At 40.8% G+C, this 26,092-nt stretch overlaps 1 protein-coding gene across 1 annotated transcript in view; it reads right to left on the bottom strand.

Moving 5' to 3' along the window:
* SACS (sacsin molecular chaperone) overlaps positions 1-20,069 on the bottom strand; it is a 67,240-nt gene extending 47,171 nt beyond the window's left edge. The window contains exon 1 of the mRNA XM_065678531.1: positions 19,881-20,069. The gene's annotated coding sequence lies outside the window, so the exon portion shown is untranslated. The remainder of the gene's footprint in view (positions 1-19,880) is intronic.
* Between the last annotated feature and the right edge of the window lie 6,023 nt (positions 20,070-26,092).

Raw genomic sequence — 26,092 nt, 5'->3', positions numbered from 1 at the left:
AGCATATGGAGAACTGAAAAAGAGCAGTGAGGTTTCCTGCTTCTCCTCCGGTACAATGTCATACAATCAGTACAATAACAAACATGTGTAGCTGTAAGTATACTGAATAAATGGGCAAATTTTCTATTTCTTCCTTTGTCCCAGTATCTGCTTAAAAAAAAAAAAAAAAAAACCCAAAAAAACAGTCTCTAGGATGTATATTACAGCCTTGACACAAAATTATGCCATCAAAGAAAATGACAAGATGGACAGAACATTTACAGAGAAGGATTTTGCCTTTCTGTTCAAATGGCTTGCAGATACAGAAGAGATTAGCTAGCTTGCAATGACTTTCCATAAGGAGGATTCAAGGTCTTCCTAGCTAACCCCCACTCCCATCTATACAGGTCAACATCTACCCTATGCTGCACATACCTTCAGCAACTATTTCCTTCCAGCCGATATACCAGAATAGTGTATAAGTGAGACAAGGCATGTGCTGTCAAGCAGCAGAAGATGTTTCATTCAGTATACATGTTAAGTTATTATCCAAGGGGGATATGTTTGAGAGCTGGAAGGACAACAGTGGTTATTCATTATTGTTGTGCATCTGTGCAAATGTAAATCCATCTCTGAGCCTCTGACAGTGTTGGCAAGTCTTTTCCTAATATGCAGTTGTGTATGTCCCTCTTAAGACAGTAATGCAGAGACATTCTTTCCTGACCCAGAAAGGGAAACAACTGTGGCTAAATCACAGAAGATGAGCTACTAGACCATGTGGTGTGATACTGAAATACACATGGTACGAAACAAAAGAGGGTAGAATTTGCGGCTTGGATATCTAGAACTGTTTTAATACTTAGAAATATACCTATTCAGGTAGTAAATGAAATAAAGTATACAGACTGAAGATGAATTCTGAATGTATGTTTGCTGTGAAAAGCATCATGGAGAATTTAACATAGCATAATGTGTTACTAAATAGCTTCAATATAAATTTTTCTTTCTACAGATGCTTTGATGTATACCTAGCATGTACTTGAAAGAAAAGTTCCACACTGAAGTTACACTTCAGTTATGCAGACTTAAGCAAACAGCCATGAAAATTCAGCCTCATTTACCCAGGCAGGAGTGATTTCATAGAGAGTAAAACTGTTGCAGCCTCGCTGTGTAGTGGATTGCAGTTGGGAGGGGAACACCAAGGAAAGGCATTTTGGCTGCAGTGGAAAGCCAGGCTCAAACGGGTCTTGGCACTCCGTGAAGCAGCCATTGTTGGAAGACCAGGCAAGCTTATACCATTTACCCTAAAACACCAGTAGTAAAACTGCACATGAAAAATGTTTAAAGTTATTTGAACGGCTTCAATTGTCTTGGGGAAGAAAACATTAAAAAATAGGTTTGTAATAGAAAGCTAATTATGACTTTAAGAGGCAGCCTCTCCATAATTAGTGAGTGACACACTTTCTCAGACTGAATTCTATTTTTAGGTTTAGCCTTTCAAAGATTGTCCTTTATTATGTTGCTGTGGGGAAGCTTTTTAATTCATTGTGATTTTGTGCATGATTTCACACATAGGACTGTGCATGACTTGCATGCTGACAAGACTCTAGCCAAATCCATTATCTTAGTAAGTCAGTAATTGCTGTATTTCTCCCATGGCACTGAAAAGCCCCTTGATATGTCACTTGCTCTTGGTACTGACACACCCCATGAAAATAAAAATATCTTCTAGGATTTTTTACAGTGACATCTTGTCCAGAAAATGGATAGGACCAAAGTACTTGAAAGCAGCCTAAAAATTACTAATTCAGTAACAAGTTTGCTTATCAGAAGAACGAGTTATATCACAGCATGAAGTGACATGTCTACGCTAGCAAATCATTCTGATAGTCCTCAAAGGAGTTTGGTCTTGCCAGCATGGGTGTGACTGAATGGTGTTGTCAGTTTGCTACCAGATCACATTACAATCCTAGAAAGATTTTGACATGGTCATCTCTGTGTTGTCTTCCGTGGTAAGAAAGTGAGCCAGCTAGGCTGCTGGATACCAGATTCAGCCTGACCCCGGCACACTAACTTCCTGACCTTACACTTCTTCAGTGCCTGAAGTGGTCATACAGGCTACCTTATAGCTTTATATGATATTGAGCTGCAGCATCTGAGAACATTCTGTTGTATAATTTCTTAGCAGAGACATTATAAAAGATCTCTTCTTGGAAAAAAAAAAAGAAAGAAAAAAAGGCAGTTACAACCATTGCCTATGCCAATTTTCTTCTGTGGGATTTGTTAGTTTTCAAAAGGAAACACCTTTGCTGGAGGATTTTATGTCTGTCTTGAATTTTAGTGGAGGAAGTTTAGTAGTCAGTCTAGGGAAACGATCTTCAGTTTTGTGAATGCCTGTGATTAGTTGGAGGTATGGTGCCACAGGCATAGCTATGCAAATACCTAATTTTGCCTGCAGATCAGGTAGAGATATATATATATATATAAAAGTTTCAGAAATTTCTGGTATGAAAACCATTACTGGTTATCTGACTCTCTGTTCACTCGTCATCTATCCTTTTAATATTGGGATCAGTCTACACTTCACATTCTACTCATTGCAGCCTAAACTACAGATACCCTGATGTTCTTTTCTCAATAATAACAACTAAATAAAAACTGTTAACACTCCATCCAGCAGCCTGGGAAGCATGCAAGAACCATCAGAATTACTGAACACAATCCAAAGTTTAGAGGAGAAAAATTAGGAACAAAGCACAGCAGTAGCTAATCCTCAAATTATGTTTTACACAGTTTAAAGAACAATTTGATCACAAAACCATTATTGCTTATGCTGACTTCTGCTGGAATAAGAAAGACTGCAGCAACAGGAGGTACATAGCCTCGATCAGGAGAGCATTTGTGAGCAGCACAGCACAAGAGCTGTGCTGGCCAGAGCCGCAGCATGGCTAGGTCACTAGTGGGATGTGCACAGGCAAAGGTACTCTATCCATCTGCTGCCTTCATGGTTACCTTGCTTGTATCTAGCATTTGTCTTCAAGGTTAGAGGTTACATCGTGGCACAATCGCCTCGAGCTCATCATAGCTCCTTTCAGTATCACAGCTACAGATAGTCGATATGTAAATGAAATGGGAGAAAACCACTTTTTTGGGTTAGGACATTTCTCTTGCCCTCCACAATGCTTTCTTTATAGACTATAAATTGAATGATAATCTACAACTCGTATCAACAACCAACATCATTTTGGTTTTGCCAGTAATGGTTTTATCAGCAAATACAGGGAGATGTGCTTTGTGGCACAAATAGAAAACTTGCATTCTTCTAAACCTGTTAGTGTGAGAGAAACATCCCTTTAAAAGGGAAAAAGCAACGGTATCTAGCAAAACTGAAGGCTGACAAATGAGTGCCAGGAGAAGCAGAACAAGCTGGAAACCCAATATGCCTGAGGTGTACTCACTGACCTCAAGTAATATGGGTCATCTCAGGACTAATCTCCTGTACACCATTACAAATACAAAACTTCTCAACCATTTCATTAAATTCTCTTTTCTCCTGGATTTATTAGGCAGAAGCATATGACAGGTTTAATTCTCAAAATTATAATCCTATACCACGAAATAGCTGCAGTAGGTCTGAATGGCCCCAAACCACACTCACTACGAATATAACAAGAACTAGTGCACAGTCCAGAGGGAGCAGCTAAATTTTGAAAAAAAGACAATTCAGGTATCCAGATTTTGAGAAGACAATCACCTCTTACACATAAATTGTTCCTGTCAATGCACAAGTATACTAGCTGGGTTCAAAATGCATTTCTATCAAAGGTTAAATTAAATTCAAGGCCATCACACAACTGCAGGCACCACACAAGTATACAGAGTCATTTCTCAAAGAAAGATAGTTGTTCTGCAGAAATTTGAGATGGACCTGACACACTGTAATATAATAATGTGCCAGCAAGCAAGAAATGCTGGAAGCAGATATGTCCTTAACATGTTTATGGTCTAGGCATCTTTGGTATAGCAAATTCAATTAAAATGAGTAGTCCAGGCCACCAGCAGATATAAATCAGTGCTATCAGCAAAGTATATGGCTCTGCATTTATACTGTTATGCATTTCATGAGCTTTCATGCTTTGTTAGATACTATTTTAAGATTAGAAGTAAACTAAAAAGCTTTCAAAAATTCCAATACTTTAATACTATTTATACTATTGTTAATATTAATACTATGAACCCTATATTATTAATGCTATTAAGATTATAATGAATAAAAATGCTGCACTCTTGTTGATTTGTATGTAGATGACAAACTGATAGTAGCTGTACAAAAGTGATTCTTTTTCTAGAGTGTAATGATTTTGATGCATTGGTAAAACATGTCAAATATATGTACAAGGGTAAAAATATTCCACAGATGAAAAATTGGGCAAATTTTGTAGTCAGAGGCTTTTTTAGACCAAATGTTGTTTATGCCTACTCCCTTCCAAGGCCACACTAGCAATAGAAAGAGTAATTATCATTCTTTGATCCCAGTGAAGTAGCATAATCACTGACCAACAACTCCATAATTGCCATAGGTTCCTACAATAGCAGGAACTTTCACACACAAAGAAGATTCCCAGCTAAACCTGAGTTGATGACTATACACCACATGAGGAGTGAAGGGGGCCAAAACAACAGAAGACTCTGCCAAGCCAATCATTAATCCGGGAGTGTATTTAACCTCAACTACATGAACCAGGTGTCCAAACAGGTATTTGAGAAAAGCCTGATTTATGAGCGTGTTCAAGGAATTAATTGCAACTAGGTTTCATTTAGGCAATTTTAACACCTGCTGAAACCACAAGACTTAGAAGAGAAAAAAGCTGCGCCAGCAAGAGTGTTGTGGAGAGCACAGACACATTGCTCATCAAAACACACACCAGAGTCCAGGGCAAGTTCAAAGCAACTTTAAGGTCTGTTATCTGCAAAGGTTGCGTGGTTCCCTCAAACTGAGTGAACCCCCTCTCCTCACCACAACACAGTGATCTGATAGTCATTGAAATTCGTTCCTTGTGAAAATTTCTTTATTGTTAGAAGAGAGATGACAGCCTCCAGCAGCAGACAGTGAAGTTAAGCCATAACCTTAAGTAGTAGAAGCCGTATGGATACATCTGTAGCCCATACTGCAGGACAGTTCAGAGTTACCTGAGCAAATGGAGTGACTGCTTGCACCAACACCGAAAGTAGTGGAGCAGTAATGATCCAGTGCTGCAGTAAGCAGAGCTAATAGCCCTGTGGTTCTAAAGGCAAAGCCAGTCTTCAGCTCGATGCTGCATGGATACATCAGCTGAGATGACTACTACCATAAGCCATAGAGTAGAGGAAATTTGTCTCAGGGCCACAAAACCCACAATACTTATTGTCAAAAATAAGACTAAGTTAATTGAAACACACACACACACAAAGTAGGTCCTGTGCCAACCTCATCTGTTTCTTTCTCAAGGGAACAAAGGAAATGCAATTCCCAACAAGCAAATGTGCTGAACACAAAATTTGCAATACTGAATTTATGGAAAAGGTGACTCAGGAAGTATGACTACACACAACAGTAGGAAAGCTCTAAAAATTGTTTGTAATAATATGACAAATCGACAGTTTGATTCTGTGGTTTTCAAATATCTTACACTGGGAGCATTTGATCTTAAACATCTGGGACTGCATGAAGAATCCTTTCACCAAATTCTGATGAAGTAACCTAGTAGATACCCAACGAAAGTGGCTCAAAGTGATTTCTCACCACTACATAGCAGCTGGAGAAAAAGGCTTAAACCTTCCCCTGACAAAACTGAGGGAAGGAGTCATGTGGTTAAAACCTCACTGCTGTTCTCCAGAAACTCAGAGATTTTAAGACCTCTCCTGTGAAACTGAAAGCAGTGGATGCCACACAAAAGAGCAAGCAGAAGAATCATTTGTGCTTAGGGTTAGTTCTGAATCATTTAATGGGTTTTCCAATGAAACAGGAAAATAAGGCTGTCTATGAACCATAATACAGAAGCATAACGAGGTCTGCAGTCACATACAAACAATGGAGCCATTAACCAGAGGAAAAAAAAAATAGCAGGAATATGGTTTATGACTTGACTGCACAATACAATGCCATTTAGAGACACCCAGCTGAATTGATAAGCTCTGCTTTCTCTAAAGAAGGGTACACTAAGTCTGAGCTGAACACTAACACAGCTATATAATTTCTAGTATCTGAGCCAGTCTGGAGTATCCACCATAGCAGCACACTGTTCTATACAGACTTGCCAATACAAGAGTCTACGAATTATCCAACAGTGGGATGTCAGCCTCATGAGAAAACACATGAAGGTCAGGATTGGAAATGAGCCCTTGTACAGAAAATACTAACATTTCAGAATAATTGTGCCGTCAGTATTTTTTGTTGAAGTCAGACTCTGCAAGTGATACACGGCTAGAAGAAAAAGTAGTTATTCAAGTGTTCTGAAAATACAATTCTCAAGGGGTTGATGAGTACTTTTAGAGAGTTCCTTTTCTTTGATTTTATGAGATTTTTTTGGATTTCTGAAATGAAGTTTTTAGCTCCAAAAATATCTTTCTTGAGGACTCTTCTTCAAGAGTAACCTGGAAAACTCACACCTTGATTTCATACCTTGATTTTTGCTTTGCAGCATTACTAGAAGCTGAAATACAAGGAAAACCAAATATCCTTCATGGTTACCTGAAGGCCCTTTACAGTGCTGTACACAGAAGATCATTGTAACAGATAAATGAAGTCAAATAGTAGACCTGAAATGCACTTTGCAGAAATGCACTTGAGATGAAACAGTAAATGAACCTACTTTAAAGATGAACTGAGGAAGAATGTTTATTCACCATAATGTCAGTTATGTCCTAAATTCTGAATACCTAATCTTGGTATTTGAATTCTTTATCTGTTTTGCCTCCTACCTTGTAAACTACTAACAGACAGTTTAGTCTCAAGTATACTGTATCAGAATGCAATTTGTGTTATTTGTTTCAGATGATCATGAATAATAAAGTATTTGTCTATGTTCAAATGTCTATAGCAGAAAAAAGTATATTAAGGAAAATTTCTTACCTATAAGTAAAATGAACTCCAAATGGATATCCTAAGTAATATATATATATATATGGAAAGTTTTCCTTTCACACAATGTGTTTATAATAATTGCTATTTCACCTTCTGTCACGGTTTAACCCCAACTGGGAACTAAGTACCACACAGCCACTTTCTCACTCCTCTCTCCCTCCCCACCCCTCAGTGGATTTGAGAGAACTGGAAAAAGGGAAAACCCACAGGTTGAGATAAGAACAGAACTGAAATAAAGTAAAATATTATAATACAAATAATAGTAAGTCTAATGAAAAGAGATATCAAAAAAAAAAAAAAGGAGAAAAAGAAATAAAACTCAAGAAAAATAAACCGCAAGTGATGCACAATACAATTGCTCACCTCCCACTGACTGATACCCAATCTGTCCCCGAGCAGTGATCAGCCCCCTCCAGCCAGCTTTCCCCCTGGTTTATATACTGAGCATGGTGTTCTATGATATGGAGTATCTCTCTGGCCAGTTTGGTTCAGGTGTCCTGGCTGTGTCCCCTCCTAACTTCTTGTGCCCCTCCAGCCTTCTCACTGGCAGAGAATGAGAAGCTGAAAAGTCCTTGATTTAGAGTAAGTGCTACTTAGCATCATCTAAAAACACCAGTGTGTTGCCAACATTATTCTCATACTAATCCAAAATACATCACTGTACCAGATACTGGGAAGAAAATTAACTCTATCCCAGCCAAAACCAGAAGACCTTCAAGTGAAGGGGTTAACCATATTCAAATTCTCCTACCAATCTTACATCAACATTTCAATTAAAAGCAGATGGGTTCAGATCTTTAAAAAGAATGTCTTTAATCAGTAAAATGAATTGATGTTTGGTTTAGGCATTAACATTCCCTGAACACTGAGTAACCTCAGCTTCCAATGTTACAGCTGATCTCACTACCTTCTTTGGCCCAGCATCTTCCTCTTTGATCACTTTGCAGCACAGATGGCCAGTCGGGATGGATATTACCCCGCTGTTAGGAGCAGTTGGACTTTCTGTCTTCTAAGGACAGTTCAGGGTGTTTTTCATTATTATTCTTATGATTGCAGTGAAGATTGGAAAGGACTGCTTAGCACAGTAATTTGAAAGTCCTGAGAAGCAAAGTTGTTTCAAGTGCTGAATTATTTTTTTCTGTCATTAAAATTGAGTATTAATTACTATATGGATGTTGCCCCCTTTGCTTGCAGTTATTTGGATTCAGGCAGGATTGATAGCCATAAAACACTAACCTGTATCAGATATATATAAATGTGATTTATTTATTTATATTATGAATATGTTTTGCAGTGTCTCCTCCTTTAAGGTTTGAGATAGATTGAAATTCTCAGACCTATAATTCAGAAATCTGCATTTGAATGACAAAAGCCTAGCGACCGAATTTCAAGTCTAGTTACATAATATTCCCAACACTTTCATGGACGAGAAGGTATTAGCAGCATTCAAAGGAGCATTCGAGAAACCAAGCCATCTCCTAATAGTCATCCTGTCCAAAATTACTATTGCAAAAATCCTTTTTTATGTTAAATTACTGGAAAGCTTGTGATAAGATAATTTTGATAACCTCATGAGCCTGCCAAGTCATTCTGTCCTTCAGGAGGTATGAGGTATGCATACAGCCCTGGTTTGAGGTATCTCCAGCTGAGGCAAGCGTGTATCGCTGATATAACTGCATCTGACATAACTGAGCTCTGATTCATCATGTCAGGGACATTCACATCAGTTTTGGACTGCAGACTATGTGTGGTGTAACACTTAATCAAATGATGCAGATCCTACTCTGCAACAGGTTCCAAAAGATTTCTGGGCACAAGCTGAAATATGGCTTTTTTACTTAGAAACCTCATGCACAATCTGTAACAGAGGTAAAGAAGCAGAAACAAGCAGCATTCCCATTTATTTTTACCTTTCAATACAGGGACTAAGATTACATGGCTAGTAGAAAAAAACATGCAGAAAATGAGATTCCATAACTGAGGTAGGAGTTGACTCACTCTAGTTGAAAGAAACCAGATTATTGCTGTTCAAGAACTCTGGGACACAAAATTACAGTTTTAATAGGAAACATTTTTAGTAAACTAGATGGAGGTTAGTACTATATGGCGAGGAAAGAAAGTGATCTGGGCAACTACAGATCCTTTATGCAACATCAATAGTGTGCAAAGCTTTAGAAAGGACAGACTACTTAAAGACATCAAAGCAAATGCAAAATAAGTCAAAATACAATAAAATATGCAGTCAACCTAATATATTCTATTTTAAAATTATATTCCAGAGAAAAATGGCATAAACTTCATCTCCTGAAGTTTAGAAAAACTGACCACAATGAAAACTGTCAGTTCAGCAGCAAAAGATGGAAATTATTACAGTGATGGTAGACAAGAACCAGCTCTATGGCAGGTGATAATAAGAACCTAATGAGTTCCCCAAAGACATGACTTGAAACCATATGGATTGTCAAGGAAATCAACAGCCTGTCCTCTAAGCAGTGACTAAAAGAAACTGGCCTCCTTAACCTGGGAGAGCAAAAGAAAAAGCCCCCCAAATGGGAGATTATTATTTATAAATCTATTAGATGGATGAAGACAGGAAAAGAGGAAGTCCTATTTAACTTACTAGATCCTGAGGGCACAAAAGTATATAGCTTTAAATTATCCCAGAATAAATTGAGCCTAGAGTGGAGAAAAATGAATTACAAATGCAGTGAGGTTCTCAGGTATCCCTCCAAAAGGAGATACAAGTAGACAAAAGTGTCAGCTTTGGAGACTGATCAGCATCTTCCAATAAAGGCTTTGCAGCGTATGACACTAGATCACTGCTCTCTTCCACACATCTTTTCCAACCCTACAGGGAATTTCAATGTTGATGTTTGCTTGCACCCAGGCATACCACAAGACTGCCCAATTTAAGGTAGAAAAGTAAAACACATGCATTTTGCCTTGCACCCAGACATACCACAGGACTCTGATTTAGGGCAGGGATCAAAATATTTTGTAATAGCTGTTTGTTTGGTATAGTGACATAATAATATCAAATCTAGAGTAAAGGTACTCAATCTGCAACTACTAGGAAGAATCAGGAACCAGCCTGCAAATACATCAACAGCCTCCTGAACAAAGAGACTGGACCTGTGGGTAGAGAAGACTGGATCAGACTAGTCCTGACCTACGGAAAAGTGTATATAAACTCCAGTGGCACTTGGGGAAAATAGAAGAAGGCCTCCAGTTCCAGCATCAATCTTCGAAGAGCTCTCAAGTCCAGCTGTTTCAGTCTCAGAGACTAAACCATCAAAGCTTGTGGCCATCAAGGTCAACCGGGCAACGTCAGACTTATACAGGGCTTGCCTGGCATGTGTGAGTAGTATTTAATATATAGTTGTTACAGTACTTGGGTAAAAACCGGCTTGCTCTAAGTGTGGAAACCTGCCTCTCCTTACAGCAGTTCTCAGCCCCTAACAGAGACAGCTGCAACACCCCAGTATCAACTCCATAATCACAGTACAAGAAACAGAGCCTATAGTACCTGTTAGCAGGACATGGTGTTGCCATAACACTGAAGTAGCTGAAAGATTGTGCAATTTTAATATTTCACTACTAAACTAGAGTTCTTTAAGATATTTTTGGAAGGCAGAGAGGAGAAACATGCAACTACAACTTCCTTCCTTACCATTAGCACCAAGTGGTCCCCAGTCTAAATAGAAAAGACTATTTAAGTTGGAAGGGACAAACAACGATCATCTAGTTCAACTGCCTGACCAATCAGGGCTGACCAAAAGATAAAGCATGTTATTAAGGGCACTGACAGGCTTGGGTCATTGACCACCTCTCTAGGAAGCCTGTCCAGTGTCTGACCAACCTCTCAGTAGAGAAGTGTTTCCTAATGTCCAGTTTGAACCTTCCCTGGTGCAGCTTTGAACCTTTCTTACATGTCCTGGATACCAGGGAGAAAAACTCAGCACCTCCCTCTCCACCTCCCCTCCTCAGGAAGCTGTAGAGAGCAATAAGGTTGCCCCTCAGCCTCATTTTCTCCGAACTAAACAAGCCCAAAGTCCTTAGCGCTCTTCACAGAACATTCCTTCCTGCAGAGCTGCTTCCCAGCAACTCCTCTCCCAGTTTGTACTTGTGCCTGGCATTACTCCTTCCTAGGTGCAGAATCCAGCATTTCAGATACATACTAACTCACATGTGCTCAAGGTCAGAATCAGGCTAGACCTGGGCCACACACCAGGTGTGTACCCTGCTCTCAGGTCTCTGTGTTTCATGTGACATCCCTGTAGCCTTGGCAGATTTGTGGGAGTTTTGAGGAAGCAGTAGGGCTTGGTTTAAGTCAAAATGCCTGAAATAATTATGGTTAGGTTGTGTAAAAATGGTACTTTTATAGCGTAAAGTCACTATGACAGACTTGCCTCCATAACTCATGTCAAGGAAAGAGGCAACTCCATAAACAAGTGGGGAATATCTTGTAGGCTATCTTCTTTCTCCAGAACAATTCCACATAGCAGTCAGCCAAATTTTCCTGCCAAGTATAGAGAGCTGTTTCAGAAACAGACTCAAAAGTGAAACAAGCTCTGATGAGTGCTGCTCATCTACCTGGAAAAGGGTGTTGTTCAGACCCACAGACACTTCTGAAGTGTTTGTTGCAAGGCCATATTTTATTTTAGGTTACTGATACTAATAAAAAGTCAATACATTTTCTCTCTGTTCCTTCAAGCCTAGTGTTTTATAAAAGCAGCAGGAACAGAGACTTATGATCACTACATAGAATCATAGAATAGTTAGGGTTGGAAAGGACCTCAAGATCATCTAGTTCCAACCCCCCTGCCATGGGCAGGGACACCTCACACTAAACCATCCCACACAAGGCTTCATCCAACCTGGCCTTGAACACTGCCAGGGACGGAGCACTCACAACCTCCCTGGGCAACCGATTCCAGTGTCTCACCACCCTAACAGGAAAGAATTTCCTCCTTATATCCAATCTAAACTTCCCCTGTTTAAGTTTTAACCCATTACCCCTTGTCCTGTCACTACAGTCCCTGAGAAAGAGTCCCTCCCCACCATCCCTATAGGCCCCCTTCAGATACTGGAAGGCTGCTATGAGGTCCCCACACAGCCTTCTCTTCTCCAGGCTGAACAGCCCCAACTTCCTCAGCCTGTCTTCATATGGGAGGTGCTCCAGTCCCCTGATCATCCTCGTGGCCCTCCTCTGCACTTGTTCCAACAGTTCCATGTCCTTTTTATGTTGAGGACACCAGAACGGCTCACAATACTACAGGTGAGGTCTCACAAGAGCCGAGTAGAGGGGCAGGATCACCTCCTTCAACCTGCTGGTCACGCTCCTTTTGATGCAGCCCAGGATATGGTTGGCTTTCTGGGCTGCGAGCGCACACTGAAGCTGGCTCATGTTCATTTTCTCATCAACCAGCACCCCCAAGTCCTTCTCCGCAGGGCCGCTCTGAATCTCTTCTATGCCCAATCTGTAGCTGTGCCTGGGATTGCTCCGACCCAGGTGTAGGACCTTGCACTTGTCGTGGTTGAACTTCATAAGGTTGGCATCAGCCCACCTCACAAGCGTGTCAAGGTCCCTCTGGATGACATCCCTTCCCTCCAGTGTATCAACCGGACCACACAGCTTGGTGTCATTGGCAAACTTGCTGAGGGCACACTCAATCCCACTGTCCATGTCAGCGACGAAGATGTTAAACAAGACCGGTCCCAACACCGATCCCTGAGGGACAACACTCGTTACTGGTCTCCAGCTGGACACTGAGCCATTGACCACAACTTTTTGCGTGCTGCCATCCAGCCAGTACCTTATCCACCGAGTGGTCCATCCATCAAATTGATATCTCTCCAATTTAGAGAGAAGGATGTCATGTGGGACAGTGTCAAACGCTTTGCACAAGTCCAGGTAGATGACATCAACTGCTTTACCCTTATCCATCAATTCTGTAGCCCCATCATAGAAGGCCACCAAATTGGTTAGGCAGGATTTCCCCTTAGTGAAGCCATGCTGGCTGTCACCAAGCACCTTGTTGTTTTTCATGTGCCTTAGCATGGTTTCCAGGAGAATCTGCTCCAAGATTTTGCCAGGCACAGAGGTGAGACTGACTGGTCTGTAATTCCCTGGGTCTTCCATTTTCCCCTTCTTGAAAATGGGGGTTATATTTCCCTTTTTCCAGTCGTCTGGAACTTCACCTGACTGCCATGATTTTTCAAATATGATGGCCAGTGGCTTAGCAACTTCATTCGCCAGCTCCTTCAGGACCCGCAGATGGATTCCATCAGGTCCCACGGACTTGTGTGCATTCAGATTTTTAAGATGATCTCGAACCAGATCCTCTCCTACAGTGTGCCCAAGGTCTTCATTCTCACAGCCCCTGCATCTACCTTCTAAGAATTGGGTGGTGCAGTCAGAGCCTTTGCCAGTGAAGACCGAGGCGAAGAAGTCATTCAGAACCTCAGCCTTCTCCAAATCCTGTGTAGCCAGTTCTCCCGAAAGCTTAAGTACTTGTTCAAGTATGGATAGAGTTTGACAGACGTGACCAGAAGTATTTCCATCTCTTTGTCATTTGTCAGCAAAAACTGATGACAAATGGTATGGCATTTTCTCCCTATGGCTAGCATGCTTTTAAGCAGGTAATTTATCTGTATGAATTTCTTCTTCATAAGTAGGAGGCTTCATCTCTAAATTGGGACACACTATGCTGAAATTTTCATCTAGGAATGCCAAATGTTGCAGAAGGAAGGAGATTAACACAGAGATTTGGTTTGATAGAGCATGCCAAGACAGTTGGGAGAAAATCTTTTTAAAGATGACAATACTTATCTCAGTTGCTGATGCTGCAAACCAGTGTGAAAGCACCGACATGTAGCCTGTTTATTTAGCAGGTGCCATTCACAACAGCAACTGTTGGAAAATATTCTTAGAAGAACTCTGACAAGATTTGGTGTGCCCGTGATTTAACATCTCATCTTTTTCTTCTATTGCTTCACAATGTACCCAATTTGAGGTATTACTCTAAACAGGTATTTCAGTGCTCTTATTTCCTAATTAAAAAGTCTAAAATGGTGGCCTAACACTGAAAGAAAGTGACCAAGGGGCTGAATATGGACATTTCAGCATATGAAACAGAGCTAATGTTATTCACAAACAGCTATATTAAGCAACAGGGGTATCATAAGGCCACATTCATGAGTGTTTGCAGAGTGTTTTGAACTACTTTATTGAACAGCACCTTATTAGCAAAAATTACGATTAATGAGAAGATTATAACAACAACTCTCTCTCTACAAGTACTGCAATAAAAAGAAAGTAATGAGAAGCATATTTCAGATTGAAGTTGCTACATTAATAATTAAGAAATGAAGCTTCACAGAAAGGTTATTTGGAAGATTTTATATTCTAGAGTTTAGGATGACCAAAATACACATTTTATTCTGTTATTTATAGTTTTTTATAAAATTTAACAGCTTGTTGTTATTCCTTTTAATAGAAGTAGTATTTTATATCTTGATGAGAGAGATGCCAGAGGTTAAGATAAAGGGACAAACAGGAGTCTATGGGATCAATGCATCCAACTGAGTACAAGACATTTTGTTACTCCATTACATTCCATAAAGAAGGCTGGTGCATTTTCTACCCAGCTATAACACTGATCCATTAGAGAAAAAGACATGGTCCTTCTCATTTATTATTTATGAGACAGGGCATGCACAACTTGTCTGACATCATCCTTGTCACAGCTAATGAGAAAGAAATAAATCAGGTTTTGGCATCACAGAAGAGATGGAAAAGCTCTTTCAGGTCTAATGATTCATTTTTCTGCAGTAAGGGAGTGCTCTCTAAAATATGCAAACAAGTAATTCATTGTCTATAATTGTATATATCCCAAAGTGGTGAGCTTTCCACACCACTACTGTACACCAATACAGTTTAAAAGATGTGTTTAGAATTGACAGAAGTAAGCAAAGCAAACCAGAAAGAACTTCAAGTTCATCAGCTCTTAAATCCAATTTAATGTGATGAACGCCATCAGGCTGAGACACTGCACGGTACAAGGCTGCTGAAGTAACAGGAGCCTATGCCAAGTGCCAGGGAAGAATCTCCAATGCCAGTCCACTATAAACATGAAGGTAATGAGATGAAAATTACTTGTTAATGCCTGTAAAGAGACTCCATGTCACTCTAAGTCCAAAAATCAGCCTCCAGTGCACAGCTTGCTCCATCTCTTGTCCATGGACTCTCTAGAGACTCTGACTCAGCACATGCTTGTGCTGTTCCTATGTAGGCATGAGCTTGGATACACCTCTGAGTACAAAGGAGAGAGCTAAGGACCTTAGCAGATTTTTCTTCCCTAGCTGTCTTATTTAGCACCACAGATATGGCCAGGGCCCCCAGATCCACCCTTGGGGAGTAGGAGAAATACGAGATGCTGCTGGATGATTGGGGCAGGCCATGGACAGTGCTATTACAAGAAATCTCATGAGAGTCCATCAGAAGTGGTAATTCATGTAGGAATACAGCTGGGCTGGGAAGATAGAGGATATGGAGGGAGAAATTTGAGAAGAAAGGGGAAGGTTTATAGGAGGCAGTTTATAGGAGGCAGTTTATGGGGCAAGGGCAGGTACACAAGCAAAGATTGAGAGCACAGTACTGCAATTCTGCTTTTCTCCCAACAGGTCTCCAGAGATCTCCTTACATTAGCAGTGTCTTTCATAGTGCAAATGCTTTTATGGAACAGGACTCAGCAACAGCTGGTCCCTGGTTGTAAAGTACATCAGACCACTCTGAAGCTACTATCGTGTTCTTCATGATCTCAGCTTACATTAGTTAAAACCTGATGATAATTTTGCTGTTATTGCTGCAGAATTCCAGAGTGTACCAGATATAACTAACAAAGAGACAGCCAGGTAAAATTAGCCTAACCTAAAACAAAGTTCAAACTATTCCCTTTTCTTCACTGAAGCTTTAATTAAAACTCTGTTACGGTCTAACCCCAGCCAGCAGCTAAGTACAATGCGACCACTCTCTCCTACACAAGGGATAAGAATAAGAATCAGAAAAAAAGGTAGAACCCATGGGTTGAGATAAGAACAGTTTAATAGTTAAAATTAAATCAAATATTATAATAATACAATAACAATAATGAAAAAGGAGGGGGAAAAAAAAGAAATAAAACCCTAGAAAGACAAATGGTGCACACTACAGTTGTTCACCACCTGCTGACTGATGCTCAGCCGGTCTCCAAGCGGTTATTGGTGCCTCCTGGTCAACTCCCCCAGTTTACATATGTCCTATAGTATGGAATATTTCTTTAGAAGTTCAGGTCAGGAGGCTGTGCTCCCTCCCAGCTTCTTGTGCTCCTCCTCACTGGCAGAGCTCAGAAAATGAAAAAATCCTTGATTTTCAGTAAGCACCTACTTAGCAACAGCTAAAACATAAAACTGAAGCCAAAACCATAAATTAAAACCAAAACACAGCACTACCAGCCAGGAAGAAAATTAACCCTATCGCAGCCAAAACCAGGAAAAAATGGTAATTTAATTAAACATTTTTAGTTCCTTTTCATGGGAGACCAGAACATTAAAACCCTGATCTTTACTATTTTCCACCAGCTGTCTTATCTCAAATAGGTGGTGACTGGGATATGCAACCATTCTCCTGTAAGAAAAAAGAGGCTAAACCTTACCACTGAAAGGAACCTGGTACGTATTCGTGCCGTCCTGAGGGGTCACCAGAGGAGCTCAAAACACCTGCCCCATTGTGTCCCGAGTGTAATCACCACCTATTAGAAATGCTGCCTTATTTTGTTTTCATAGAATCATAGAATCTTAGAATGGTTAGGGTTGGAAAGGACCTTAAGATCATCTAGTTCCAACCCCCCTGCCATGGGCAGGGACACCCCACACTAGACCACTTGACCACTATGGAGAAAATTTCCACAGGTAATTTTAGGGAAGACAGCTAAGCCTTTTCTTTCTAGCCTGAGCTTCACTGCTGCATGTTTCTTTTGTACAAAGACACGTAGGTCTCCACAGGCAGCTTGAAACCTTCCTTCCTCCGGTGTACCTCCATCACAACCAACAATATACTTCCTAAAAATTCCAAACAATGACTGTCTTCTGTTGAGCTGATCAAAAAGAAGATGAAAAATGCTGATAAACTAGACCACCCCATTTAAAGGTTTAGTTAAAGACTGCTGAAATGTAAATATATCCATTAAATACACACTTATAAAGAAAATCCTGATTCTACAAACAAACAGACAAAACTTACTGTACCAAATAATGTGTGACTTGTTATATTTCTTAGCTGAGGCAGAAATAATTGCTGAATAATTGTGTGTATAACAAAAAAAATATTGCTGAATGAACTAGCACTTATTTCTAAAAAGATTAATCTCCCAAAAGATCAAATACTTCAAAATCCAGCTTGATTTTTTTCGATTCCATGTGTTATTCCAAGGGTTCATACAAACTTGGCTGCTAGACACTGTTTAAACTCTTCAAGAAAATGCTTGTTTGGATTATTATTTTTTTAATTATTTTTAGTGTGAGGTGTCCCTGCCCATGGCAGGGGGGTTGGAACTAGATGATCTTGAGGTCCTTTCCAACCCTAACTATTCTATGATTCTATGATTATAAAAACCTGCATTTTTCTGTATTTTGACATAAAAATTCATCCAGTATTTCAGAAACTATTCTTGTTGACAGCAGGGTCCAAGCAGCCCCAACCATTGTGAAGTGCAATTACCACTGACTAATTTTAGGTATGTGGTCAGTTTTCCTGGAAGTGGCCCTGTGTTTCCATTGACTTTACAGGGACCCTCAAGCACGCATGGTCCTAGCTTGGGCATCTTAGATCCTCTATAGGATTGTTTTATGAATCTGGGCCTGCTGCCCTGGGGCCTGTAAAAAATAATTTCTGAGAAACAGGAAAACAATTAAGAAAGAGGGACAAGAAATAGATTTTCAAGTTGGCCCTAAAAATGCCAAATTCACCACAGTGTAATTCTGCTGAACACAATGGAAGTACACAGGAGATGAACTTTTCTCACTCTCTTCACAGGACAGTAAGCAGCCTATAAAACATTTTGATCTAATTAAATTATGTGATGGTCCTGCACATTTTCAGTATGGGAACAGAAGTTCTCTACGTGACATTAAGTTTTTGTATTCTTGTAGTACTCACATGACAATGCAAGTGATTACTCACTCAAGCCTTTGGAAATCCTGATTCCAACCAGAGATGCTGCTTGGGAGTGTGACAATCCTGATACAGGAGAGGGAGGGACAAGAATAAACACTGACAATACCACAGCCTCAGCATTCACATTCACTGCTGGAGCACTCCCTAGGTAATAGTATTTTCTTACAAGCTCATTAAGGGCTAAATTTAGTTTATAAATCAGTTTCTGCTGGTAAGCAATAAGAAGTTGCTGTAATACCTCCAGGAATACAAGGTGAGGGCAACTCCAAAAGCAATGATGGGTTCCTTGGTGTAAGGACAGCTCTGCCTTACATTCCCACTGAGGTGATCAGCGTGATGGTCTGAAGTGTGCAGTTACCTGCAGCCATAAGCATTAGGAGCTGCAGTTCTGCCAGGTCCCAGAAGAGATGCACAAAGACTCCTTCTTGCGTCAACTACTCATCCTCCTTAACAGCCAGCACAGGCTGCTCCTCACAGCTGCCCTGCTGTTACACTCCCTGCCACTGGAGTCAGAGCTCCCAGTGGTTTCTGCAGCAGCTGGGTAGGCACCAAGAAATAGCCGCAAAGGCAATTAAATAGGTGATATTCTTTGGTTTAGAGCAAATCACCATGCCTTATGCAGTACTTAGACGGGTGAAAGCAAAATTAATATTCTCATAAGAAGGAAAATTCTCACTCCTTAATGTTTTACTCTGCTGACATGAATAGTTTTAGCTACAATAAAAAAGAAAAATTGCCTGATCACCAAAAAACATTTGCTGAGAAACACAGTGCAATAACCTTGCTCTAGCTCTGCTTTTTAACTTGTTATTAAAGCTGTGCTAGATCATTAGGGCATATGCAGAATAAAAAGCAGCAAGTCATTTGCCAAAGACAAGACATCAGATTTCCATAAGAACAAATGTTTACGTTTAAAAACACATACATCTATTGCAGCTAGAAACAACCAAAGATTGGAAAATCTTCATTCCTTTGAGTAATAAATCACACTTGGCACTCTCTTTGGGAGAGCTATGTTAAGAACCAGTCTCCCAATGGTAACACACAAAGCTATTGGAATTTCATAAGCTTTCTACAACTGCATACATAAGAAAAAAATGAGAAGAAATCACTTGGCATGAAGTAAGTTTGTGTAAGAAATAATTCTGGGATTTTTTTTTAAATTAGGTCAGCCATTGTAGCATGAAAAAATGTATTGTGTATCCCAGCGCTTGGAGGCAGTGCTGAAATTCAGAGAGAGGCCTCTGCACAAGGAGGGTGGTACTGCAGCAATCCACTAGCACGTCTATAGAGCAAAGCCCAGACAAGCTGTCAGGGAAGGAGAACAAGCTCATGTGCAAAGTCCCATGCTTCACCCTCCCTGCCAGCGCACTGCAGCTCAGGAGTCACCCCAAAATCCTGTACAGACACAGGCAATACATTTATTTGACTATATACACTATTAAAAGTGCCACAGTCAATGTTTTCTTCGCCAGTGAGTGCTAAAAGCACCAGGATAGCCATAAAATATCTCCCACAAACAACTGCAGTGACCGCAGGATCTGCCATTGAGCTCGTACTTACAGCATCTGCCGGGACAAAGCTCGGTGTTTAACTATTTCTTCACAAACTGCTTCCACATGCTTGTTTGCTCATTGTGCCATTTCTTCCATTGGTTGCTTGTGTTTGACAGCATCTGGACCACAAAACGATCCTTTCCCCCCTCTTTTGCAAAATTAGTAGGCTGCGGAGGGATGCGGGGCTGCTGCTGCAGCCGATGTCTCCCAACAGCCCAATGCAGCAGAGGCTTTAGCTCCCCCTTCCCAGCATGGATTTTTTCTTTCTTTGTGTGTGGTTTGTTGTGGTTTTTTTTTAAAGAGATATGGTCCTGACTAACGTCAGGTTTCAGGAGCCCAGTGCAACCTGACATTTTGCTGCATTATTTCTTCACTTTCTACATTTCTTACAATAGAAATTATATTTCTTACAATCAAGATGATAGATTTTCTACCTTTTTATTTCAAGCTTGAACTATCCTGCTGTGTCAAAGAATGCTTACTTTTAAAATGTTCACACTTTGAACAAGTCTCTGAAAACTTCTGTCTTTTTAGCAGCTTCAGTAAATACCCTTACTGTTCTGTTTCTGGCTCTCTCTTTACCACCAGCATGCTTTACTCGTGCTTTTTAGGACTGCCTTAGGTTAATTTTGTCAGTGCTGATAAAAACTCAGAAGTCCACATGCTACCAGTAGCATCCTGAGTTTGGCTTCTCTTTTCCAAGTTTCACAGGTACCTGTTAGCACTTACACATTTTGAAATTTAGCTCTGTATTTACTTCACATTTATATTCCTGTTCATGTGATCAGTTCTGCCTAAAGCAGAACTCAGGAGAACTGGGGAATTCAGATACAAGCTTTAACAAAGACTGGACCATTTAAAGCATTTCTAAGATTTTTCATTCCCTCACCTTAGTCACCTATGTTAACCTGTCAGGCTGCCCTCCAAGAAAAACAAGAAACCTTTCCTTTGAGAGCTCTTCCAGTCTTGCCAATCCTGCTGCTTTGCACATGCCACACAGCATGTGCTAGTGCAGAGTGCTGTCACTCCCCAGGGTCCAGCAGCCCACTGCCAGAACCATGCCCTTCTGACCCCTGCCAGTCTTCATTTAAAATGCAGCGCTTCATGAGAGCTTCCGGAGTGGCTGAAAGTGTGAGATAAGGGATTTCTAGGGACTCAGAAGCTCTCTTGTCCCTCTGCAGTCTTTGGCTGCACAGAAGATGCACTAGAAATAGCTTGTCTACAGGGTAACCCCTGCAGAAGTAGGGAAAAACAGCTACTGACAGGAGGAAAACACAGTGCTATTGCAGCCTTGAAAAGACAGAGGAGTCCTCCTTAGAGAATTTTAGGACCTCCTTAGGACTTTACTATGGTTCTGCTGCTTTGGGCTAAAAAAAAGTAAAAACAACCAAAGACCTGTTTTCCTGCCAAGAAGCTGAGGCTGACTTCTCTCATGTTGAAGGTTAAAGTAACATTGCAAACACTAAGAGTCATCTGCAGCATTGTATAAAAGGATACATTAACCTTCCAAGGAAAGTAAGCCTGCTTCATGTTAAAGTACGCCTGATAGTAAGTGAAATTATTCGTGTTATCACAAGCAGTTTACTGGAGGAGGCCAACATCCTATGTTTAAAGTCCTTGTCATGGAAGGTTGAGAGGTACTGAGCACAAATAAGCAACAAAACTGTCACTACAGTATTGCTTTTTGTGGCACAAAGATCAGGGAAAACACATTTTTCTGGTCATCACATCTCAGCTTTACTGAAGCTCACCAGTCACAGTAAGAAATCCTCTCTGAGTCCAAGTAAACAAAAGGAGATTGTAACCAGGCAGAGTAGACTGTTAAGCCAGGAAAATATGCAGTGCCAGTCTCCAAAATATTGCCCCACTGGATAAGCTCCTGCAGCCCAGTGATCTCACACAGCTGTCATGTTGCTCCTAAATTTAGCTGCTGAAAGCACTGAATCCAACACTGTGGAACGCTGAGAATGACACCTTATTTCCCAAGCAGGGCACATGTGTTGGCTGCAACTGCCAGGGGCTGTGCTGGCCACATAGGTCAGTAGGGTGGTCTCAGCCCTGCTTATCAATATCAGACCCTGAAAGCAGAAAAATATCTATATAGGGGGTTGGGAATGAAGCCATGGATGACATAGGAATCGTCCCAAAGATAGGAGGCAATGAAGGACAGGACATTGAAAAGAAAGCGCTTTAAAAGTGTTCTCTCACAAAGAGCTCAAAGCCTTTTAAAGCAGCAGGCATGAAGAGTCCTCACTTGAAATTCTCTTCCTAAAGTGAAAAAATAGATTGGGAAGAGAACTGCTAGCATTATTAGCAATCTTCTTACAGAAGAATGTTAGCTGAGGGCAGCCCTGTCTCTGGAAACTGAGCCTGAAAGAGCAGCTGGGCTTCCCACATGGGAAGCAGGTGAAGGGCAAATTTCCCCTCCAGAGATTTTGTAAAACAAAGACAAAAATAAGTATTTGATTGATGCGTTCACCATCCCAGCTGTGAAAATCAAGTAAAATTAGAAGGCTCATTGCTTCTGCTGGGTTTGGTACGACTTCTATTGGCGCTGACACGGGTCAAATGCAGCCAGCTACTCAAATGGGTCACCCACAAGGCTGATGCCTGAGAAAGCTCAGCCACCCCCTCCCTCAGCCAGAACCATTCTTCTTACTTCTCTGCTTCTTTTGTTTCACCTCTCTCCTCCCCAATGGGACACCTCCTCTCACACAGCGCTCCCAATGTTGGCAGCCTCTGCATGATGCCCACAGAGGGAGAAGCATAAAATCACATCCACTGCTGCCCCTCCGGTGCTCATCACCCTGCAGCAGTGACCAGACCACTGCACATGGGGAAAGCTGGGCTCCCACCAGGCAACGCTGAGCTGGAACCAGCCAAAAACATACATTATCACTCACCCCTGCAACACACTGTGCCACTGCACTACTGAGCAAATGGCTTTATCCTCCACATTCAGCCTACAGCCATCACCAAAATGAGGGGAGCTGAAATATTCCTCAAATAGCAGTGTATTGCATTTAGGTAACAGACCCAGTTCAGAAGTCATAAGGAAGCTCTGACTACTTCAGCTTTGTAGAAAATCTCAAAAGAGGTGACCCAGCCACTAGGAGAGATCTGAAACAAAATTCAGGATTTTAACCACAGTTATTTATTTGTAGAGAGTGCCCTAATTGCTTGTCAATTTGATTAAAATTTTCCAGGCAGTGCAAGATCACAGCCCTCAGCTGTTGGAGGAAAACTGGCAATTGCCTTTTTAGTCCACCTCCCCAGACCCTGCCATTCCCAACCTCAAATTAAAGGGGATAAAAATGAAGCTTGGCCATAAAATCTTCCTGCTAATACATCTGTTAGTGACCTGTGCTGTGCGACAGCACAGATTCAGCTCTTTAAAGTCAATGAATGTTCAACAGATAGCGGCATAAAAAGATAAGGTGAATTGTTGACAATCTGAATTAATTTCTTAAAATATCAGCAATAGTGAGAGGAGTTTTATTGTGTTATGTTGAATACCTGGAACTTCATTAGCTGGATCTTGTAGTGAGATCATTGTAATACTTAGAACAGCAAACACCAGCATAGCCCATTGCAACTGCCCCAAGTGACTCACATGTGATTTGAAGGTTCTGCAGGGAAAAAAAAGAAGAAAGATTGGAAAGAGGTGATCTAACTGAAGTGTCCAGTACTGTGAATGCCAAGACTCCCAAGTTTGATTCTTTAAATTAAAATAGTGATTTATCTATTTTGTGATTGATCATATCTATGGTAGACCTCTTGATAACCTTGACAAAAAAAGACAGAAATGTTAAAAGCTAACATTTCTAAGACTGTGAATAAGGATTATTAAAATACCATCTTTCCCAGGCTATTAGTGCCATAACAATTAGAATGCCAACAAGGCCAGACTATTAGTGTTTGGGTGATTAAAATACCAGCCTGGTCTTCTAGAGCCAGAATGATTAGTATATTGCCAGGCCAGGCTATTAGTGTCAGCATCACCAATGGTGTGGAATTTTATAACCCTTTCAGAATTTAATTTAGGCTCAGATTAGTTTGACATGCTGCTTTTTCATGAATTATAATTTTCATCATTGAATTATATATATTCATATTTCAGATATTCATGGATGTGTAAGAAAAACATATTTTGATGCCTTTGTACCACACTGATAATGGAAAACTTAACATGTCGTCTGGGTAGGAGGAGTCATGAGAAGACTGGATTATCAAGTAAGAATTCCAAGCAGGATGAAAAAAAACAATGATGAAACATATTCACCCGCTAACTAAAATGAAAATGCCAGCTCTGTCAGTCCGTGGCACGCAGCCTGGCCAGAGCTGTGCAGCCTGACTGACCCAGTTTGCTCAGGGTCATATTAACTACTGCAGCACACAGCAGCCCTCCCTGATTCCTTGAGGCAGCTGGGGAACAGCTGATGTGGAGAGCTGGCTTTGGTGCTCAGATTCTGGAGACAGGTTTTTCCTATAATTAATACTGCCAACACCAATGGAGGAGCAAAACTCTATATTAAGGGAAAAAAGGCCATGGAAGATGCACTGGTAAAGACCTCAGCTCAGGCTCCCAACGAGGCGGGACCATGAAGAGCCGGCTTTGTAGAAGCAGATACTTCCAGGAAGCTGAAGTCATAGCAGTGACAGTTGGGCTGTAACATTTAGACCATGAGTGTGCAACTCAGAATTGCATCTACACTGCTTCTTGGGAACAGTATATGGTTCATATATACACATATGTTTATACTATGTACTATATTTATAGTCATATATGCAATTAACCATTTACAGGTTGTCCTGGGTTCAGCAGTAGCAGTCATTTTTCTCCTTCTTAGTAGCTGGTGCAGTGCCATGGTTTTGACTTTCGGCCTGGGAACAGTGCTGATAACGCCAATGTTTTTAGTTGCTGCTTAGTTATGTCTGACCAAGGACTTTTCTGAGTCTAACGCTCTGCCTGGGGGCAGGGGAAGCTGGGAAGAAGCAGAGACAGGACACCTGACCCAAACTAACCAAAGAGGTATTCCATACCACAGCACGTCATGCCCAGTATATAAACTGGGGGCAGTTACCCTGAAGGGCTAGATCACTGCTTGGGTCAGGCTGGGTATTGGTTGGCAGGTGGTGAGATGTTGTATTCTCTTCCCTTGTTATTTCCCTTATCATTATTATTATTGGTGGTAGCAGCAGTGGTTTGTGTTACACCTTAGTTACTGGGCTGTTCTTATCTCAACCTGTGGGAGTTACATTCTTTCGATTCTCCTCACCATCCCTCCAGGAGCAGGGGGGAGAAAGGCGGGGAGTGAGAGTGGCTGGGTGGTTCTGAGTTATGGCTGGGCTTAAACCACGATGGAGGTACTTTCCATTTCCTGTCTTTTAACCAGCTATCCAGATATCCTTTCAGTCTTATTCTGTGACCACTTGAAATTCCTTAAAAACCCTTAGCAGTGAACTCAAATGCCTTTGGTAGACAGAATTACCACTATCCTGATGCACTGAGCCTCTCAATTCAAGCAGGTATGTGAGGTATGATTTGCAGTTACAAAATTCATTGTAAGTGTAGTTGACCTTTGCCCAGTATCATAGTTATTCATGTGTCCTCTTCCTTTTTTCTTTATTAGAAGTCTTGTGAAAGTGTCCTGAACAGATATTTACCTTGGCAGTCTGTTCCAAGCTCCCTTTCGGAACCCTTTCTGAAACATGGTCTCATCAGTTGCTTTCCAGCCCTCTGGGAACCAAAGGGGCTTGAAGCAAAAATTACAAGCATGGACAGTGATTTGGGTATTTCATGTACAAGTTCTTAAATGAGCTTCTTTTTGAAATTGTCTAGGTGAAACATCTGGTCCTAGTATTTTGTTACTCCTCATTTTACTTACCGGTCTACACATACTTCACTTTGAGGCAACTACTTTGTGTAGCTTCCATCTGGAAGGATGCCAATATGAAGGTTTCCCTGTGCTCTGTTGTAGGGAACATAGATGCAAATAACTGAATCAGCTTTTCCTGCTATGGACTTATTCTTTTTTTGTTTATCATAGAAGAGCTTTATGGGAAATGCTTGAAAAATTATGTAGAATTGGTTTTGTGCTTTTGCAAGTTGTTCCTCAGTAATCAGCTCAGAGCTGTGCTGCTTCCAGTCTTGCTTTACTTATGAAAGGATATTTTGCTTCATGAGAAGATGTTTCAATTGAGCAATGGTAGCCGATA

This window comes from Lathamus discolor, chromosome 4 (genome assembly GCF_037157495.1).
Source record: "Lathamus discolor isolate bLatDis1 chromosome 4, bLatDis1.hap1, whole genome shotgun sequence".
In the NCBI taxonomy this organism is placed as follows: Eukaryota; Metazoa; Chordata; class Aves; order Psittaciformes; family Psittacidae; genus Lathamus; species Lathamus discolor.
Note: the sequence above shows the minus strand (reverse complement) of the source record. Positions and strands in the feature narration are given on the sequence as shown.